Source organism: Zingiber officinale, chromosome 3B (assembly GCF_018446385.1).
Source record: "Zingiber officinale cultivar Zhangliang chromosome 3B, Zo_v1.1, whole genome shotgun sequence".
Classification (NCBI taxonomy): domain Eukaryota; kingdom Viridiplantae; phylum Streptophyta; class Magnoliopsida; order Zingiberales; family Zingiberaceae; genus Zingiber; species Zingiber officinale.
In genome coordinates this window covers 7875847-7897482 of record NC_055991.1, presented here as the reverse complement: position 1 = coordinate 7897482, position 21636 = coordinate 7875847, and the positions used below count along the sequence as shown (strand labels likewise).

The 21636-nt window shown below is 44.4% G+C and overlaps 1 pseudogene; it reads left to right on the top strand.

The window, feature by feature from the left end:
• Window positions 1-3377: 3377 nt before the first annotated feature.
• Window positions 3378-21427, top strand: LOC122054651 (annotated as a pseudogene).
• Window positions 21428-21636: the final 209 nt, after the last annotated feature.

Below are 21636 nucleotides of genomic sequence, written 5' to 3'. Positions count from 1 at the left end.
CCGCACCGAAGGAGACATCAACAGACACCCGATCGGCACCGATCTCCAAGAGAGAATCGCCGGGCGCCCGGAGAACGGTCACGACCGTCCACTCGGGAAGAAGAAAACAGGAGCAATACTTCCCGGCGAGATCAACGCCATTGTCCGGGCCAACCGAGGAGACCAACCGCCGTAAAGGCGGGCTCTCGCATGCAGATCCACGCTGGCGTCAGAGCCAAGAGCGGCAAGTGGACCGGAAATCACTTTCGGCCCGGAGACTTAGAAGGAGTAGAAGTGCCCCACGACGACGCTCTGCTCATTAAAGCGGTAATAGCAAATTACACTATCGCATATTTGTTGACACAGGGAGCTCGGTCAACATCATATTCAAGAAGGCGCTCGATCAGCTGCAAATTGATCGAGCCAGCCATGCCCATGACGCACCCCGCCTACGGGTTTATGGGCAACGAAGTTCAATGGCCTGAAATCCTACCGGCCACTACTGAGAAGAGCCAGAGGACCAGGACAATAAACTCGTGGTGGTTGACCTTCATCATCCTACAACGCCATTTTGATTTCCGGCCGGCGACCCGAGCGATTGTCTCAACCTTCCACCAGAAGATAAAGTTCCCCATGGAGGACAAAGTGGGAGAAGTGCGTGGAGATCAGCTTGCAGCTCGGCGGTGCTATATAGAGATGATCCGAGCAGAAGCTTGTTCCGCTTGGAAGGCGCCCCGAATCGAGGTACACGCCATAACCGAGAAACCTCCTACTTTGATTTATGATGAAAATGAGGAAGTTCAGATCCATCTGACCAGATCGGAGGCCACGACTTTTATCGCCTCTGATCTGGAGGAAGAACAGAAGGAGAAGCTGATCCAATGCCTCCAACGAAATCATGATGTCTTCGTCTGGTCGACACATGAGTTGCCCGGAATTTCACCGAGCCTGGCGCAGCATGAATTGCATGTCCGACCGGACCACCAAAGGAAGCAGGAAAGGGATTTGAAGGTCGGCGTAACGCCATCATCCGGCGAAGTAGAGAAACTCGAGGCCACCACATACGAAGTGCAGCCCCTAGTCGGCCGGCCAACGTGGTATTGGTCTCCAAGCCGGGCGACAAGTGGAGATCGACTTCCGGGACTTAAACAAAGCATGCCCCAAAGATTTTTATCCCTGCCCGGATAGATCAGCCGTGGACTCTACCCGGCCAGAATTGATTGCATGCTCGACGATACCAAGGCTATCATCAGTGCCGCCTGAAGATCAAGAAAAGGTTAGTTTTGTCATATCTAATGTGATGCTGTTCGGATGAAGAATGCTGGGGCCACCTATCAACGCTTGATGAACAAAGTGTTCAGGGAGCAGATCAGACGGAAGCTATGTGGACGACATTCTCATTAAGTCCGTCCGAGCGGCCGATCTTTTCAAAGACATAGAAGAAACCTTCCGATTCACAAATATGGAGTCAAGCTAAATCCCTGAAGTGCTTGTTCGAGCAAAGGAGGGCGTTCTTGGGGTATAGTGACCGAACGGGAATCAAGCAAATCCTAGCAAGGTGAGAGCTCGCAAGACATGCCCGGAAATACAAGAGAAGTGCAGAGGTTGACCGGTGGATAACCGCTTTGTCCAGATTCATCTCCAAAACCACCGACCGGAGCTTTCCATTCATCCTGCGCAAGGCTACTAAGTTCCAAAGGGACGAAGAATGTGATCGAGCTTTGAGAATTGAAGACGATTTAATTCTCCGCCATGTTAGCTGAGCCGATCGGGGTGAGTCACTTTATATTTATTTGTCATCGATCGAGCATGCCGAGGCTCAAGACTTGTGAGGGCAAGCGCGAGCATGCGTGTATTTTCTAAGCCACATTTTAAAGGATGTTGAACTCAACACCGGCTCCCGAAGTTGGCCTTGCTTGCTCTAGCCGCCGCCGCCGACCGTATTTTGGCTCACACCATCATTGTCCGGACGAACAGTCCACCGGAAGAGTAATGTTGAACCCAAGCGTCCGGACGGCTCATCAAGTGGACGATGTAATTAAGTGAATTTGACATCCAATATCAGCCCCGCCCGGCGATCAAAGCCCAATCCTTGGCTGATTTTGTGACAAAGGCCGAGCCAAGCTATGTGGAGAATATATGTGGACGGGTCCTCCACTCGGCTCGGAAGTGGATCGAATATTGCTGCTCTCACCTCAAGAAGAGAAGATGCACCTATCCGTCCTACGGATTACAAAGCTACCAACAACGAAGCGAATATGAGGCCCTCATAGCCGGATTGCAAATGCAAGATGGGTGCCGGCCGTGACTCTATTCGATTCACAACAGGTCAGCCAACAACTTTCTCGCAACTTTGAAATCAATAGTGTTCGCTTAAACTCTACGTTGAGGCCTTTGAAAAGCTCAAAGCTACTTTCCGAGAGGTTCTTATACGTAAGATCCTCCCGGAACGGAGAACTGTGCACAGATTAGTTAGCCAAACTCATGTTCAATAACACCACTGTCATTCAAAGAACCAATTAAAAAGCATCGCTGGTGGCGCACGTCGATCGGATGCAAGGCCTCACGCTTCCAAGCGACTGGAGGACACCTATTATAGAATTTCTCCGTTCGGGCACCACACCCTCCGATGAATACGCAGCCCGCCTCGGAAGAAGAGTCGGTCGGTTTACACTCATCGGAGATCGCTTTACAAGAAAGCCGCCACCGTGCTATGTGTAAGCTTGAGGACTCACCACATCCTCCAAGAAGTACATCAAGGATCATGCGGGGTCATCCGGGCGGCGCATTGGCCAAGAAGATCCTCTTGGCCGGATACTTTTGGCCAACTTTACAAACAGATGTCGCTCGGACAAGATCTACCGCCTTTCATGCCGAAGTATTACAACTTTCACCGACTTGTCAGAAAATGCCGGTTCAGCGTTTGAACTTTAATGGGGAATGGATATTGTCGGTTCATTTCGGCGGTGGCCGGAGGAAATTCTACTAGTGGCGGAGACTATTTCTCCAAGTGGGTGGAGGCCGAGCCGCTAGCAAAGATCATCGAACAAATGGTTAAAAATTCATCCGCAACACATCATTTGTCGGTTCAGATCCTCGCCGACCAGTGTCCGATAAGCAAGCACAGGGAAGATTAGAGGATTGCAAGAGCTACGATTGAGCAACATTTCACATCCGTGGCCTATCCTCACAACGGTCAGCTGAAGTAGCCAACCGGAAATTCTCCGTATTTCGCTCGCTTCACCATTTGGGAGGAAGTTGTTGGATGAAGTGCCGAACGCCTTGTGGGCCATCCGAACAACGCCAAAAGAAGGGAACGAGTCCACACCGCTCCATTTGGTATATGGTGGCGAGGCCGTCATTCCGGTTGAAGTCGGCGTGGAGTCCGTCCGGCTACGATGAGGACAACGCCGAACGGAGAAACATGGAGTGGAGCCGAAGAGGAGAGGCAAAGGCGTCTGTCACTGATGGCGTACCGACAACGAATGAAGCAAAACTATAACCGCGCATTATTCATCATTCCGATCGCGACTTTGTCTCGAAGAAAGTCGCGGCCGCGACGCCGTAAGCTTGAAGCTCCATGGGCGTCCCTTCGGAATCATCGAAAGCTCCACGGCCAGAATATCCGGAGGATGAGGAAGGTCGATACTAGATAGGCCGTGAGCTTAACCACCTCCACCCGGCAGTGGTGAAAGGTGCTATGTAAATTATCTTGTACTTTTTTCGATCGAATACTTGAAATGCGTAAACGAAAATCAAGAGAACAAATAAGACATCGCCAACAAAAGAACAAGGGCCGAGCCACTACCGAGGTAAATGGGTCGCCAAGCCTAAGATTGAAGGCCCTGCACCATCTGGACGGAGGTATATTATCCTAGCCCAGATGCTCGACGGCGCACTTAGTGCCCGCCAAGAGCACTATCCGAGCCGGGTGAAAGGAACCAAAAGTGATAAAAGGAGGGCAAAGCTCACGAACGAAGCGCCAAATTAGCCGAGTCGCTCAGCCTGACGTTAAACCAGAGCCGCACCGACCGCCATAAAAATCAAGCGGAAACCGACGAGCACCATTAAAATCGAGAGCCGCTACCGATCGCTATAAACATCCGCGCCGACGAGCACCGCCGCAAAATCGAGAGCCTACGGCGCTATAAACATCCGCCGACGAGCAGCCGTTAAAATCGGAGTCGCCGATCGGCTATAAACATCCGCTACCGACAAGCACCGTTGAAATCGAGAGCCGCTACCGATCGGCTTATAAACATCCGCTACCGACGAGCACCGCAGTTAAAAATCGAGCGCGCCGACGAGCACCATTGCAAATATCGAGCCGCACCGATTGGCTATAAATATACCAAGCGAAGAACGAATATCGAGTAAGAAACCGCTGAAACTACAAATATTAAAACATTCAGGCCCGATTGGGGTTGGTCCTTCGATACCGCGTTTGTTGACTTCACGCAAGGTGATACGCAGAAAGTCTTGTCCAGTTATGCAATTTCGCGAGATCAGACTCTTCGGAGGGAGAAAGAGCCGAGGCCCCAGCTGAGGCTATTCCGGTCAGCACCCTTCCGCCCCCTCAACCAGTCGGCCGTTCAACCATCCACTCTCAATTTTCGGCGCCGGCCTCTGATCCTCTTCCGGAAGCCGGTCGGACGACCCCAGGTCATGACCGCACCATACGAGTCACTCTTCATCTTCCAACGGAAGAACTGCTGCCAGAGGCTGACCAACCAACAACGCCCGAGCATACCATCACTTTGAAGGGTCCACTAGCTGAGATGTGGGCCGACGCTCGGGCACGCGTCGCACTAATCCCCCTCCGAAATTTGGCCAATAGCCATATGCAGCAGGCCACGGGGGTAAGTTTATTTTCTCTCCGAGTTTTGTGTGCATTCCTTCCGATCGGCCAATAACAACTTCTTATTTCTTTTGTCAGAGATGGGTGGAGGAGATTGCTGTCTCTAACCGCCTGGCCTTGGTAGATGAATAACTAAGGCAACTGAAGGCGGCCTTCGGTCCGTCCGGCTCTAAAGGTCCCTCCTATTCTGAGTTGCAAAAGGAGCTTAAGAGAGCTCAAGATTTACTGGCGGCCGAGCAGAAAAAGACGGCCGATCAGGCCCATGCCTTGGTCGAGTCCGAGCGACAAGTCAAGTCGCTCGACACAAAAATAACCTTGGCCACTCGAAGAAGAACGTGGAGGCTCGGGGCCTGGAGCTGAAGGTAAAGGAGCTGACGGAGCAGCTTGATAGAGAGAGGGCGGGTCGTTCGGCCGAGGCGGACAAGCTTCAAAATCTGAAGGATTCCCTTACTACGTCCCAGGCGGTCCTCAAAGAATATCAAGAGGCCGAGCCGAGGCGGGTCACTGCCTTAAGACAGAGCTACATCCGGTCGCTTGAATTCTCGGAGAAAATCTGCGAGCGGATGTACACAGCCTTCGACTTGGCTATGACCGCCACCACTACGTATCTGAAGTCTAAGGGTCTTCTTCCGGAGTCCACTACTATTCCGGCCGGCGATCAAGTGGCGCTCCTCGACAACATTCCCAAGGATCTTTACGATTATATAGAGTAGATATTTTTGTATGTAACTCGACCGCTCGGCCAAAAATGATCCTTTTTTGTACTTAGGTTGCTCTGCCTAAAGTTTTATTTTTAATGCAATCCTTTCTTTTCGCGTACTTTGTCCTTTTGCTAGTCAATATGTGTTGTCCGCTCGTCTATTATCACCCCTCTAGTATCCGAAAGGGATTCTTAAGAAGTAATTGGCGTGACCCTTCCGCTCGGCTAAATATGTAATACTCCAGATACGTAACATTCCACTTTGATAGCAGAGATCATTCGCTAGATGCTGATGAAGTACCTTTGGGTACTGAGCCGAGCGGAACGTAGAGACGGTCGAACAATATTGACGGCGAGTTCCTTGGACACTCGCATCCTTTTTATTGTCCTCATCCGCTCGGAGGGTTTATAGACGCCGACTCGTCTCTCGATATTTAACGTCGGAGCTCGACGGTCTTCCGCTCGGATGATTTATAGACACCGGCTCGTCTCTCGATTTTTAACGTCGGAGCTCGACGGTCTTCCGCTCGGAGGGTTTATAGACGTCGGCTCGTCTCTCGATTTTTAACGTCGGAGCTTGACGGTCTTCCGCCCGTAGTGCCGGCGCGTCTCGATTTTTAACGTCGGAGCTCACGGTCTTCCGCTCGGAGGGTTTATAGTCGCCGGCTCGACTCTCGATGTTTAACGTCGGAGCTCGACGGTCTTCCGCTCGGATGATTTATAGTCGCCGGCTCGACTCGCTATTTTTAACGCGGCGGCTCGACGGTCTTCCGCCGGAGGGTTTATAGTCGCCTCGACTCTCGATTTTTAACGTCGAGCTCGACGGTCTTTCACTCGTACCGATATTTAACGCCGGGCTCCTCTCGATATTTAACGCCGGAGCTCGATGGTCTTCCGCCGGAGGGTTTATAGACGCCTCATCTCTCGATATTTTCCGGTCACGGACGGTCTCCGCCTCCGCTCGGCGAGGACGGCCTCTCGATATTTATCGTCGAGCTCGACGATCTTCCACTGGAGGGTTTATAGACGCGGCTCGCCTCTCGATATTTAACGCCGAGCTCGACGGTCTTCCTCGGAGGGTTTATAGACGCCGGCTCGCTCTCGATATTTAACGTCGAGCTCGACGGTCTTCCGCCGGAGGGTTTATAGCGCCGGCTCGTCTCTCGATATTTAACGCCGGAGCTCACCGGTCTTCCGCCGGAGGGTTTATAGATGCATGCCGTCTCTCGATATTTAACGTCGGAGCTCGACGGTCTTCCGCAAAGAGGGTTTATAGACGCCGGCTCGCTCTCGATATTTAACGCCGGAGCTCACGGCCTTCCGCCGGAGGGTTTATAGACGCCGGCCTGTCTCTCGATATTTAACGCCGAACTCGACGGTCTTCCGCCGGAGGGTTTATAGACGCCGCCGTCTCGATATTTAACGCCTGAGCTCGGCGGTCTTCCTCGGAGGGTTTATAGGACGGTCTCGTGTCTCGATATTTAACGCCGGAGCTCGACGATCTTCCGCTCGGAGGGTTTATAGGACGGCTCGTCTCTCGATATTTAACGCCGGAGCTCGACGGTCTTTCCGATGATGATTTATAGTCGCGGCTCGACTCGATTTTAACGTCGGAGCTCGACGGTCTTCCGCCCGGATGATTTATAGTCGCCGGCTCGACTCTCGATTTTAACGTCTGAGCTCGACGGTGTTCCGCCCGAGGGTTTATAGTCGCCGCTCGACTCTCGATTTTAACGCTGGAGCTCGGCGGTCTTCCGCTCGGCGATTTATAGACGCCGGCTCGTCTCGAATGTCGGAGCTCGACGGTCTTCCGCTTGACGTTATAGACGCCGGCGCCTCTCTCGATATTTAACGCCGGAGCTCGATGGTCTTCCGGAGGGTTTATAGACGTCGCCGCCTCTCGATATTTAACGTCGGAGCTCGACGGTCTTCAGCTCGGCTGATTTATAGACGTCGGCTCCTCTCTCGATATTTAACGTCGGAGCTCGACGGTCTTCCGCTCGGAGGGTTTATAGACGCCGGCTCGTCTCTCGATATTTAACGTCGGAGCTCGACGGTCTTTTGCTCGGAGGGTTTATAGACGTCGGCTCGTCTCTCGACAATTAATGTCGGAGCTCGACGGTCTTCCGCTCGGAGGGTTTATAGACGCCGGCTCGTCTCTCGATATTTAACGTCGGAACTCGACGGTCTTCCGCTCGGAGGGTTTATAGATGTCGGCTCGTCTCTCGATATTTAACGTCGGAGCTCGACAGTCTTCCGCTCGGAGGGTTTATAGACGCCGGCTCGTCTCTCGATATTTAACGTCGGAGCTCGACGGTCTTTAAGGCTAACTTGACACAACTGTTCGGCGAAGCTATTTGTCATCCTTCAATTATTTTGACTTCCTCCATTACAGGTACATGGGCGACCAAAACGTATACGAAATTACATCAGCGCACCTCTTACCCAGCTCGGTACGGTTGAAGATGATTCGCGCTCCACGGCCGATCTAGCTGTCGCCCGTCTTCGTCTTCCAAATAATAAGCGCCCGAGCGGAGCTTTTCGATGATTTTGAAGGGGCCCGCCCAAGGAGCTTCTAGCTTGCCGATGTCGCCGGCCGGCTTCACTTTCTTCCAGACAAGGTCGCCGACCTGGAATGATCTGGGGATGGCACGCCGGTTGTAGTTTTGTTTCATCCGTTGTCGGTACGCCATCTGCCGGACGGACGCCTTGGCTCGCTCCTCGTCAACCAAATCTAGCTCTATGTTCCTCCGCTCAGCGTTGCCATCATCATAATTATGGATCCGGGCGGACTCGACGTCGACTTCAACAGGAATCACCGCTTCACCGTCGTACATCAATGGAAAGGCGTGAAGCCCGTTCCTTCCTTTGGGGTTGTTCGGATGGCCCACAGAACGTCCGACACTTCATCCACCCAACTTCCCCCCAGATGGTCGAGCCGAGCGCGCAAAATGCGAAGAATTTTCCGATTGGCTACTTCGGCTTGACCATTGCTCTGGGGGTACGCCACGGACGTGAAGTGCTGTTAAATACCATAGCTTTTGCACAAATCTTCGAGCAACTTTCCTGTGAATTGCCGCCCGTTGTTGGAAACAAGTCGGCGAGGGATGCCGAACCGGCAGATGATATGTTGCCAGATAAATTTCTTGACCATCTGCTCGGTGATCTTGGCTAGCGGCTCGGCCTCCACCCACTTGGAAAAATAATCAACCGCCACCAATAAAAATTTTCTCTGTCCGGTCGCCATAGAAAACGGACCCACAATATCCATTCCCCATTGGTCGAACGGACAAGACACAGTAGCTGCCTTCATTTCTTCCGCCGGTCGGTGAGAGAAATTATGATACCTTTGGCAAGAAAGGCACGTCGACACGGTCCGAGTGGCGTCTGCCTGTAAGGTTGGCCAGAAGTATCCGGCCAGCAGGATCTTCTTAGCCAGCGATCGTCCGCCCAGATGCCCTCCGCATGATCCTTGATGTATTTCTTGGAGGATGTAAGCCGAGTCTTCCGAGCTCACGCATTTCAACAGCGGGCGAGAGAAAGCATTCTTGTAGAGTTGATCGCCGATGAGTGTGAACCGACCGGCTCTCCTTCTTAACAGCTGGGCTTCATTCCGATCGGACGGTGTGGCACCCGAGCGTAAAAACTCCGTAATGGGTGTCCTCCAGTCACTCGGAAACGTGAGGCCTTCCATCCAGTCGACGTGCGCCACCAAAGATACCTGTTCAATTGGCTGCTGGATGGCGACCGGCGTTATTGAGCTCGCAAGTTTGGCTAACTCATCGGCCGCTTGATTCTCTGCTCGGGGTATCTTTTGGATAATAACCTCTCGGAAGTCGGCCTTGAGTTTTTCAAAGGCTTCGGCATAGAGTTTGAGCCGAGCGTTGTTAATCTCAAAGGTACCTGTGAGCTGTTGAGCGGCCAATTGAGAGTCTGAATGCAGCATCACCCGTCCGACCCCTACATGCCGGGCGGCCTGTAAGCCGGCTATAAGGATTTCATACTCTGCCTCATTATTCGTAGCTCTATAGTCAAGCCGGACGGATAGATGCATTTTCTCTTCTTGGGGAGACAGCAATAATACACCAACACCACTCCCGAGCCGAGTGGACGATCCGTCCACAAATATCTTCCACATGGCTTCGGGCTCTGGCCTTTGTACCTCGGTGACAAAATCCGCCAAGGACTGCGCTTTTATCGCCGAACGGGGCTGGTATTAGATGTCAAATTTGCTCAATTCTGTAGTCCATTTGATGAGCCGTCCGGACGCTTCTGGATTCAGCAGAACTCTTCCCAGTGGACTATTCGTCCGGACGATGATGGTATGAGCCAAGAAATATGGGCAAAGACACCGAGCGGCGAGGACCAGAGCGAAAGCCAACTTCTCGAGCCCGGTGTAGCGAGATTCAGCATCTTTTAAAATGTGGCTCAGAAAATATACAGGCTGCTCTCCACTCGCCCTCACTAGTGCCGAGCCGACTGCTTGCTCGGTTGAAGACAAGTAGATACAAAGCGGCTCACTCGCAGCTGGCTTGGCTAGTACCGGGAGAGAATTCAAATATGTCTTCAAATCTTCGAACGCCCGATCGCATTCTTCGTCCCAATGAAACTTGGTGGCTTTGCGCAAGATTTTGAAAAAAGGTAGGCTCCGGTCGGCGGTTTTGGAGATGAACCTGGATAGAGCAGTTATCCGACCGGTCAATCGCTGCACTTCCCTCAGATTTCTTGGAGGCGGCATATCTTGTAGAGCTTTCACTTTGCTGGGATTTGCTTCGATACCCCACTCGGTCACTATGTAACCCAAGAAACGCCCTCCTTTTGCTCCGAACAGGCACTTCTGAGGGTTTAGCTTGACTCCATATTTTCGTAGCGTTCAGAAAGTTTCCTCCATATCTTCGAAGAGATCGGCCGCTCGGACGGACTTGATGAGAATGTCGTCCACGTATACTTCTAGGTTTCGCCCGATCTGCTCTTTGAACACTTTGTTCATCAGGCGCTGATATGTGGCTCCCCCATTTTTCAATCCGAACGGCATCACATTATAGCAATATGTGTCGTCGGCGGTGACGAAGCTAACCTTTTCTTGGTCTTCACGGGCGAGCGGCACTTGATGATAGCCCTGGTAAGCGTCGAGCATACATATCAGCTCGCAGCCAGCTGTGGAGTCCACCAATTGATCGATCCGGGGTAAAGGATAAAAATCTTTCGGGCAAGATTTGTTGAGATCCCGAAAATCTATGCAGACTCTCCACTTGTTGCCCGGCTTGGGGACTAACACCACGTCACCACCAAATGGGAACCGAACCTCGCGATATGGTAGGCCTTGAAGCTTCTCAACCTCCGCCCGATAATGGCATTCTGCTGAAATCCTTTTCTCTCGCTTCATGACCGAGCGTCGGTCGGACATGTAGCTCAGTCTGCGCTATGCTCGTGAAATTCGGGCAGCTGCGGCGTCGACGAACGAAGACATCAGGCCTGAGGCATTTGATCACCGCTTCCGGCTTTCCTCCGGATCGGTCGCAATAAACGCTTGTGGCCTCCGATCGGGTCGGTGAATCTGCACTTCCTCTTTTCTTTATAAGCTAAAGAGGAGGCTTTTCGATTATAGCGTTCACCTCGATCGGGCGACTTCGGAATTGGCTTCTCGGACCATCTCGATGTAGCATCGCCTGCTAGTTGATCTCCTCATACTTCTCCCACTTTATCCTCGACGGGAACTTGATCTTCGGTGGAAGGTGGAATCGGAATTCAAGTCGCGCCCAATATGACGTTGTATCGAACGAGAATCCACGACAAAGTTTGCGATGCGGGTCCTTCGGCGCTCCTCTCGATATGGCGGATGTCCGACTGAACTTCATTAAACCCGTAAAGGTTGTCATGGTCAAGACCGGCTCGATCAATTTGCGCTGATCGAATGCCTTTTGAATATGATATTGACCGAGCTCCATAAAAACGCGGTGAATAGTGTAATTGACTATTACCGCTTTGATGAGAAGAGCGCGTGGTGGGGACTTCAACCTTCAAGTACCTGTCGCAACGGTATCTCCGTCCGGCGCCTTTTTTGTCTGAGCGGACGCTCGCCTTCCTTGCTCGGTTAGAGTCGCCTCCGGTCGGCCCGCCAGCAATAATGTTGATCTCGCCTCGGGAAGTATTACTTCTATTTTCTTCCTCCCGCGCGGACGGTCGGGACCGTTCTCTAGACATTCGGCGATTCTCCCGCCTCGGAGAGCGATGCCGATCGGGAGTCTGTTGTTTTCGCCTGTCAGCTTGCGTCCAGTCGGCTTCATGAGTTCTCTGTCGCCTATCGGCTGAGGGCGATCGTCGACCACCACTCTGGGGAACGGGATGAGCAACCAAGGGAAGACTTCGACAATCCCTTGTGTTGTGCGTATCCGTCCGGTGGAAGGAGCAGAACATTGGGGTCCATTTCTTCTTTGGCTTGGGCCGAGCGGCAGCTACCTCTTGCACGTGGGACCTAGCATGGGGGGAGCAGATTGCTTCGGCCCTCGGTCCTCTGGGTGGCTGAGCAGCGTGCGACTTCCGCTCGGCAGGAGGAGCCCGCTCGGTTGAAGTTTCTTTTTTCTGGGCCGCTTGGGCTTCCTCCACGTTGATGTATTCGTTGGCCCGGTGTAGCATGTGGTCGTAGTCTCGGGGCGGTTTCCGAATGAGTGATCGAAAGAAATCCCCATCCGCGAGGCCTTGTGTGAAGGCATTCATCATGGTCTCCGAGGTGGCTGTTGGAATGTCCATGGCCACCTGATTGAACCGCTGGATATAAGCTCTGAGCGGCTCTCTTGGCTCTTGCTTGATGGCAAACAAGCTTACACTCGTCTTCTGATAGCGCCGACTGCTGGCAAAGTGGTGGAGGAAGGCTGTACGGAAGTCTTTGAAGCTTGTGATGGATCCGTCCGGCAACCTCCGAAACCACCGTTGAGCCGATCCCAAGAGGGTGGTAAGAAAAACCCGACACTTCACTCCATCTGTATATTGGTGAAGAGTAGCCGTGTTATCGAACTTACCCAAATGATCATCCGGGTCGGTGGTTCCATTGTATTCACCGATCGCCGGAGGCACATAGTGCTTTGGCAGAGGGTCCTTCAAGATGACCTCTGAGAACTGACGATTGACCCGCTCGGGCGAGGTAGGCGTCCGCTCGAGGGGCTTTGCCTTTTCTATTGTCCCATATTGGTACTTCATCTGATGAAGAGCCTCTATCGCGATTAGCTGCTGCGGCTTCAGGAGGAGTGCGGAAGAGATCTCGATGGAATGAAACGGTGGCTGGGGGTGCTTCCGCTCGGCCACCAGATGCTGATGTTGCTTGCTGCTCAGGTCGCTCGGCTGGTGCCTTCTGTTTTTGTTCCACAAGCTTAGCGGCCCTCGACTCGATTAGAGCATCGAGTTCTTCCTTGGAAAGCGTCACCGTGTGCTGTCGTCCATTGCTTCCGATCGGATGCAGGAGCGTTCCCACAGACGGCGCCAAATTGATCCTGTCCGAATGCTGAATCAATGGACGCTGGGCACGTGGCGCTCTCCGGGTCGATGACGTAGATCTCCGACTGGTCGCACGAACCTCCAGCGAACCTGCACAGAAGTCGGGCCGGGAAGGGGTTCCCGGCGACGACCCTCCGACGCTCAAGTCAGGTAAGCGAGTAGTGAAGAAATGGCTCCAAATATTGTAGAACGCGTACCTCCGTCGAAGGATGAGAGCCTTTATATAGGGCTGTGGAGAAGCGGGTGCACGCATACCGAGGTGTACACGTGCCCTCAGACCATACCCAAGTAAAGGCATGTCAGTGAGCTTACCTGACCCCATACTGCTACAGTCCAAGCACGTCTCCGATGGGAAAGCGGAACCCCCTGTCATAAGGTTTGGAGTACGGCCTAGTCCTAGAGCATGACAGCTGTTAGAAGATGTTCCTTGTCCTTTTCACCTTACTCCCTGTCGGGCGTCCGACCGGCCAGCATTCGTCTTACGTCCGGCCGGTCATATATAGAGGTCTACTTGGGAGATTCTTGATAACGGGCTCTGTGGAGACTGGTAGCAGTATGCTACTTTATTTCTTTGGCCGAGTGTGACATCCGCTCGGCCCTGCGGTCCTGTTCAATCGAGCGCCGGAACCCTGACCCCTGTCGGGGCGTCTTTTGCCATCGGTCATTCATCGGTCGGCCGGCCGGGAGGTCGGCCCATCCTTCTCCAGTCGGCTGGCCGGTCCGCCCTTCTCCGGTCGACCACCTGGCTCTTTGACTTCCACGTGGCGCTGACCCCTCAAAATGGGGGTCCCCTGTTCTAACCGCCGGATCACTTTAGAAAGAATTTTGATAAAGTTAAAAGACTGCTTGAGAGATAGAGCACGTACCTTACTTATCTTAATTTCTGATGCTCTCCCTTCATCACTGCTTTCTTCTGATGACCCTCTCCCTTCATCGATGCTCATCTCTGAGCTGGTTTCATCTTCTACTTGATGGTTGGCCATTAGGGCTAGTCCTGAGAAGACCTCAATCTCGAACTCAGAGGATGATGATTCATCCCATGTGGCCTTAAAAAAAAAAGTGGAATCGCCACATTAGCGACCCCCCTAGAGTTGGTCTCACGGATATGGAAAGAGGTAAATGCAGGTACACAGCTGAAAGCGCATAGCCGGGACGCTAACCCCAGGCAATGACACCCCGAGGATCGAACCCTGGACCTCTCGGCCACGAAACCATGCGCCCTCAGCTATGCTACGCCCTGGGGGACAATCCCATGTGGCCTTCAAGTTCTTGTGTTTAGAGGATGTTGGTCTTGTTGGATCGTGAAAATGCTAGAGGAGGGGGGGGGGTGAATAGTGATCGAAAATTCATAGCAGATTCAAGTCGAGTACGCAGCGTAAAAATAAAAGGCACAACGCTAACACAAATCATTTTTACTTGGTTCGGAGCCTTCGTCGACTCCTACTCCAAGGCCCGCACTCGTCGAGTGCTTTCGTTGGGCAATTCACTAGCAGTTCGAAGAATGATTACAAATGTAAGTACAAGAACTCTTTAAAAAATACCGACAACAGGAAAATAAACTCGAGTCGCAAGTTGTCGGAGAAATCTCACAGCGTCGCAGGAGCAGTGCGCAATAGAGCAGACATAGAAGAAGTTGTTGTTCATAGCTCTGGAGGAAGACTCCTTTTATAGGAGTGCTCCGGGCGCCTGGATCCTTTCTGGGCGCCTGGACCATGACGTCGGCCCGGGCAATCAGCACGCTCCACGTTTGTGACAAAATAGACTTTTGCCTTCCGGGCGCCTGGACCAGCTTCGGGAGCCCGAACCACCATTTTCCATAAATCCATTTTCCTGTAAGAAAATGTTAGTCCGAGGTAAAATAAAAGTTATATCACCCTGCAATACAAAGTGTTGGTACAATTATATTAAAAAGGGTAGTAATTAGATTCTGTCTCCCCGATACCAGAATTTAGTCACGATCTCAACTTAGATTTTTGAAATGGTTCTAAGTTGGATAGATGCCTAAGTTCCCTCGAACGAGGAACACATCCTCACCAAGTCACTCCCCTCCTGTGACTTACCTTAACTTACCTGCCAGACATCCGGTCAGCCCGTCGACCTATCTAGACTTCGTGCCTGCTATCAGGTCAGCCCGTCGACTAAGCTGGACTTCGTGCCAGACATTCGATCAACTCGTCAACCTGTCTGGACTTCATGCCAGCTATCAAATCAGTCCGTCTACCTAGTTGGACTTCGTGTCAGCTATCCAATCGACCCGTCGACCTATATGGACTTCGTACCAGCTATCCGGTCGACCCGTTGACCTAGCTGGACTTCTCCTGCACACTCAATCAAAGTGTTAGATTACAACAAACCTAACTTGACATATTTTGTCATTCATCAAAACCTGAGTTAGACCGTTAGTGCTAACTGCACCAACAGGTCTTTTGTACTTTTCCTTTTCCTTCTTTTTTAGTTTAGGACATTCATTTTTAATGTGCCCTTCTTCGTTGCAGTTGTAACAGCGGACCTTCCTGTTAGTGCAATTGACCTCTAGGGTTTCAATGTTTAACAATGCACCCAAGTCTGGTCAGTTTGACCAAGGGTTAATCTAAATAGGACTTGATGTTTGGAAAAAGTAGTCTAGTCAAGACTAGATGACTAGCAAGGAGAAGCCCTAATTGGAGGTTAGGCAAAGTGGAAGTCCTGGTGAGTGAAGTCAGACCCTAGTGAATGAAGCTAGGTGGCGAAAGTCCTGGTGAGTGAAGTCAGACCCTAGTGAGTAAAGCTAGGTGGTGAAAATCCTTGTGAGTGAAGTCGGGCTCTAGCGAGTGAAGCTAGGTGGAGGAAGTCATAGTGAGTGAAGCTGAGCCCTAGCGAGTGAAGCTGAGCCCTAGCGAGTGAAGCTAGATGGACGAAATCCTGGTGAGTGGAGCCAGACAATTGAAGTCTTAGTAAGTGAATCTAGTCAACCTTAAGAGGAGGTAAGCCTAGGTTATATGTTACTGACTGGTAACCCTAGTTTAAGGTAAGCCTAGGTTATATGTTACTGACTGGTAACCCTAGGTTAAAATTAAATTAAAATTAAAATTAAAATTAAAACTACATTTCAATTTAAATTAAATTTAAAATAAATTAAAATAAAATTGATAAAATTAAATAAAATAAAATTTAAATTAAATTACTTAAAATTAATTAAAATTTAATTTAAATAAATTTTTCAAATAATTTTTTAAGTTAAAGTAATTTTTAAAATAATTTTAAAAATATTTTGAAATTGACTTTTCAATTTTATTTTAAATTAAATTAAATTAAATTAAATTTTGATTTAGTTTAATTTAATTTAATTTAAATTAAAATAAAATTGAAAATTCAATTTCAAAATATTTTAAAAATTACTTTAACTTAAAAAATTATTTGAAAAGTTAATTTAAATTAAAAATTATTCTTAAAAATTATTTTAAAAATCAATTTTAAAAAACTTATTTTAAAAAATTATTTTAACTTAAAGATTAGTTTAAAAAATTATTGTAACTTAAAAATTATTTTAAAATTAATTTAAATTAAAAATTATTTTAAATATTAATTTAAATTAAAAATTATTTTAAATATTAATTTAACTTAAAAATTATTTTAAAAATTAATTTAACTTTAAATTATTTTAACTTAAAACTATTTTAAAAATTAATTTAACTTAAAAATTATTTTAAAAATTAATTTAACTTAAAATTATTTTAAAAATTAATTTAACTTAAAATTATTTTAAAAGTTAATTTAACTTAAAAATTCTTCTAAATTCTTTTAAAACCTTTAAAAATCATTTTAAAAATTCATTAAAAATTATTTTAATGACTGTAAAAATTATTTTTAAAATTCTTTTTAAAAAAATCATTTTATTTTTTTTAAACTCCTTTAAAAAATTGTAAAAAACATTTATTTTTTTTAAAATTCTTTTAATTTGTTTTTGGGAAAAAACCTTTAAAAATCATAATTCAAAATTGACTTAAAATGAACCTTAACTTTACTTAACTTTTTTTAATAACTTTAATAAATTTAACTCTGAATTAATACTGACTTCAAACTTATTTAATTCTACTTAAATTAAATCTAAAACAAAAAATGAAATAAATGAAAAATTAGATTATAACTAAGACTTTCATTAAATTAACTCAATCAATTAATATAAAATTTAAATTATTTTAATCAAATAAGTATTAAATTGAGTTACTTATTATTGAGTTATTAACAAATCAATTCTTAACTTAATTCTAGAATAATTGATTATTGATTAATTTAAATAATCTTATTTTAATCAAACTGAAATAAACAAGTATATATAAATACTTATGTAAATAATACACTTGATGAACATAAGTGTTACTAACAATAAATCCCCTAAAACACTTAGATATAAAAATGTACTAAGTACTTGAAATTTAACATATCCAAATTCCAGTGTTCACTTCATGAAGAGTGTTGACTTCAGAAAGAGTGTTGACTTCAGGGGAGGTGTTTTTGAGAAATATGTTTGCAAAATCTTATGAAAAATTACTTTTGTAAAAATATTTGAAAAATCTATAAATACACTTGAAAATATTTTGAAAAACTTTCTCACACTTTATTTGAAAAATATTCTTAAAATATTTCCAAAATTTTTTCTAATCATTTTGAAAACTATTTTACAAATTACTTTCCAAACTTATTTTATACAAACAAAAAAAACACTCTATATTTTGAAAGATTATTGTGTTACTTAGTGAACATTTTAAAACTTAAGTTGACAAACTCTTCTAAAAAAGGTTTTGTTTCACAATCACTTTAAAAAAAAAAAATTTTGGTATATTGGAAAATATTTTGAAAACTCACCTTCAAAATTTGTGTTCTTTTAATTTGGATCAATCCCTTAGACACATAGAAAATTTTACTTGTGGTTAACAAGAACTCCTATGAATGTGTCAAGTTAAGGGGAGCCCTGATTAAAAGATTAAAATACATTTTTTTCAAGAAAATCATTTAAAAATTAGTTTTGCAAATCTTTAAAACTGAGTTTGAAAAATTATTTTCTTAATCTTTTACGAAATACTCTTTGCTTTACAATTTTTTATGAATACATATTGAACAATATTTTGAAAATTCACTATAAAAAAAATTACTTAAACATTCAAAAGTTACCTTGACAACCAACTTTAAAAAATCATATATATATATATATATATATATATATATATATATATATATATATATATATATATTTGAAACACTTAATTATGACTTTCAAATGTTATTATTGGTGCAAAACCTAATCACGAGTGATCGCAAGTTCATATCTTTTTGATGTGTGGTAAAGGAGGAGAGTAATCTTAAGTTAGAAAAGTTAAAAGAGGGAAAGTGACTTATCTCTTTAATTTTGAGAATTAACCCTTAAAGACCAAGTCTAACTTAAGAAAATTGTCAAACATAAAAAATGGAGAGATTGTTGGTGAAACTAGATGGAGGAAGTCCTAGTGAGTGAAGTCGAGCCCTATCGAGTCAAGTTAGGTGGAAGAAGTCCTGGTGAGTGAAGCCAGATAATGAAAGTCTTAGTGAGTGAAGCTAAGCAACCCTAGGGGGAGGTAACCCTAGGTTATATGTGACCAACTCGTAACTCTAGGTTAAAATTAAAATTAAATTAAAATTAGATTAAAATAAAATAAAATAAATTAAAATTAATTAAATAAAATAAAATTTTTAATTAAAATTAAAATTTTATTTAAATTTAATTTAAAATTAAATTAAAATAATTTAAATTAAATTAAATTAAATTAATTTAAATTAAATTAAATTAAAATAATTTAGAATTAAAATTAAAATTAAAATTAAAACTAAATTAAATTAAAATTAAACTAAATCAAATTTAATTTAATTTAAAATTAAATTGAAAAATTCAATTTCAAAATATTTTTAAAATTATTTTAAAAATTATTTTAACTTAAAAATGATTTTAAAACTTAATTTAAATTAATGTTTTTTTTAAAAATTATTTTAAAATTTATTTTAACTTTAAAAATAATTTTAACTTAAAAAATTAATTTAAATTAAAAATTATTTAAAAAAATTATTTTAAATCAAAAATTATTTTAAAATTAATTTAAATTAAAAATTATTTTAAAAATTAATTTCACTTAAAAATTCTTTTAAAAGTTAATTTAACTTAAAAATTCTTCTAAATTCCTTTTGAAACCTTTAAAAATCATTTTAAAATTTTTTTTAAATTATTTTAAAAACTGTAAAAATCATTTTATTTTTTTTTTAAAAATTATTTTAAAAATTATTTTAAAAAAAACTTTGAACCTTAACTTTACTTAACTTTGTTTAATAACTTTAATAAATTTAACTCTGAATTAATACCGACTTCAAACTTATTTAATCCTACTTAAATTATGTAAATAATACAAGTATATATAAATACTTATGTAAATAATACACTTGATGAACATAATTGTTACTAACAATAAATCCTCTAAAACGCTTAGATATAAAAATGTGTAAGGCCTTAAGATTTAACATACCCAAATCCCAATTTTGACTTCATGAGGAGTGTTGACTTTAGGAGGAGTGTTGACTTCAGGGGAAATATTTTTGAGAAATATGTTTGTAAAATCTTTTTAAAAATTACTTTTGTAAAAATATTTGAAAAATCTATAAATACACTTGAAAATATTTTGAAAAACTTTCCCACACTTTATTTGAAAAATATTCTTAAAATATTTTCAAAATTTATTCTAATCATTTTGAAAACTATTTTACAAATTACTTTCCAAACTTATTTTGTACAAAAAAAAAAAAAACACTCTATATTTTGAAAGATTATTGTGTTACTTAGTGAACATTTTAAAACTTAAGTTAACAAGCCCTTCTCAAAAAAGTTTTGTTTCACAATCAATTTCAAATTTTTTTTGGTATATTGGAAAATATTATGAAAACTCACTTTCAAATTTTTTATTTTTTTTTAATTTGGATCAATTCCCTAGACACATAGAAAGTTTTACTTGTGGTTAACAAAAACTTATAAGAATGTGTCAAGGGACTAAAAAAAATTCATTTAAAAATTAGTTTTGCAAATCTTTAAAATTGAGTTTGAAAAGTTATTTTCTTAATGTTTTACGAAATATTCTTTACTTTACAAATTTTTATGAAAACATTTTGAAAAATATTTTGAAAATTCACTATCAAAAAAATTACTTAAACATTCAAAAGTTACCTTGACAATCAACTTTGAAAAATCAATCTGCAACACCACTTTGAAAATATATATATTTATTATTGGTGCAAAACCTAATCACGAGTGATCGCAAGTTCATATTTTGTTGATATGTACCAAAGGGGAGAGTAATTTTAAGTTAGAAAAGTTAAAAGGGGAAGTGACTATTATTCTCTTTAATTTTGAGAATTAACCCTTAAAGACCAAACCTAATTTAAGAAAATTATCACAAATCAAAAAAAGGAGAGATTGTTGATGCAATTGACCTCTAGAATTTTGATATTTGATAATGCACCCAAGTCGGGCTCGGGCTCGGGCTCGGGCTTGGGCTTGAACATTGATCTTTTAGAGAGCAAGCTTCACTTTTCTTTGCGAAACTTGCCCAAGGCAAAAGCTTCATTGACTGCAGCGAGAACAGCTTCTAATGCCATTTACGTCCCACCAGCACAACAAGGTAGCATCTATTTACTAAGCCGGATCCTTCATGCTGAAGAGAAGGACTACAAGACAGCTTACAGCTGTTTCTTTGAAGCCTTTGAAGCATTCAACTCTCTCGAGGATCCTCGTGCAGTAGTCTCAAATATGCATTCTTGTGCAAGATCATGGTCAGCCAGCCCGATAATGTTGCTGGGATAATCTCTTCTAAGGCTGGCTTGCAGTACCTCGGTCCTGATTTGGTTGCCATGAAAGCTGTCGCAGACGCGCACTCAAAGCGCTCACTGAAGTTATTTCAAACCGTTCTGCGAGATTATAAGGCTCAATTGGAGGAAGATCCAATCGTCCACAGACATCTTTCATCTCTCTACGACACCCTCCTAGATCAGAATCTTTGCAGACTGATTCCTACTCTAGGGTGGAGATTGGCTGATTGAATTGCCGGTTGATCACGTTGAGAAGAAACTGTCACAGATGATACTGGACGAGAAGTTCACAGGCGCTTTGGATCAGGGTGCAGGTTGCCTCATCATCTTCGATGACCTCAAGACGGATGCAATTTATCCGGCAACGCTGGATACAATTGCCAACATCTGGAAAGTGGTTGACAGCCTCTTTGTGCGATCATCATGAGGTCTCTCCTTCACATTTTTTTCAGGATATTCCGGGCGTTGTTAAGTACTATGTTTTACTTTCGGCACCTTTCGCCACCAAATATCTGGATGTTTTTAACTGCAAAATGGATGGTTTCAGTTATTACTTTTATCTTTTTTCTGCATCTTAGGACTTCACTATCTGTCAAGTTGGAATCTTGTCTCTGGTAGATTCACATAAGAAATTCTACTTCGAAATGCTTTCTCCAAAGATGGTCATGAATGATTATGGAAGGAACAACTCTTTAAGCCTACTAAATTAATTGCTTACCCTTTCTGTGTCTCTAATTTTGATTAATGA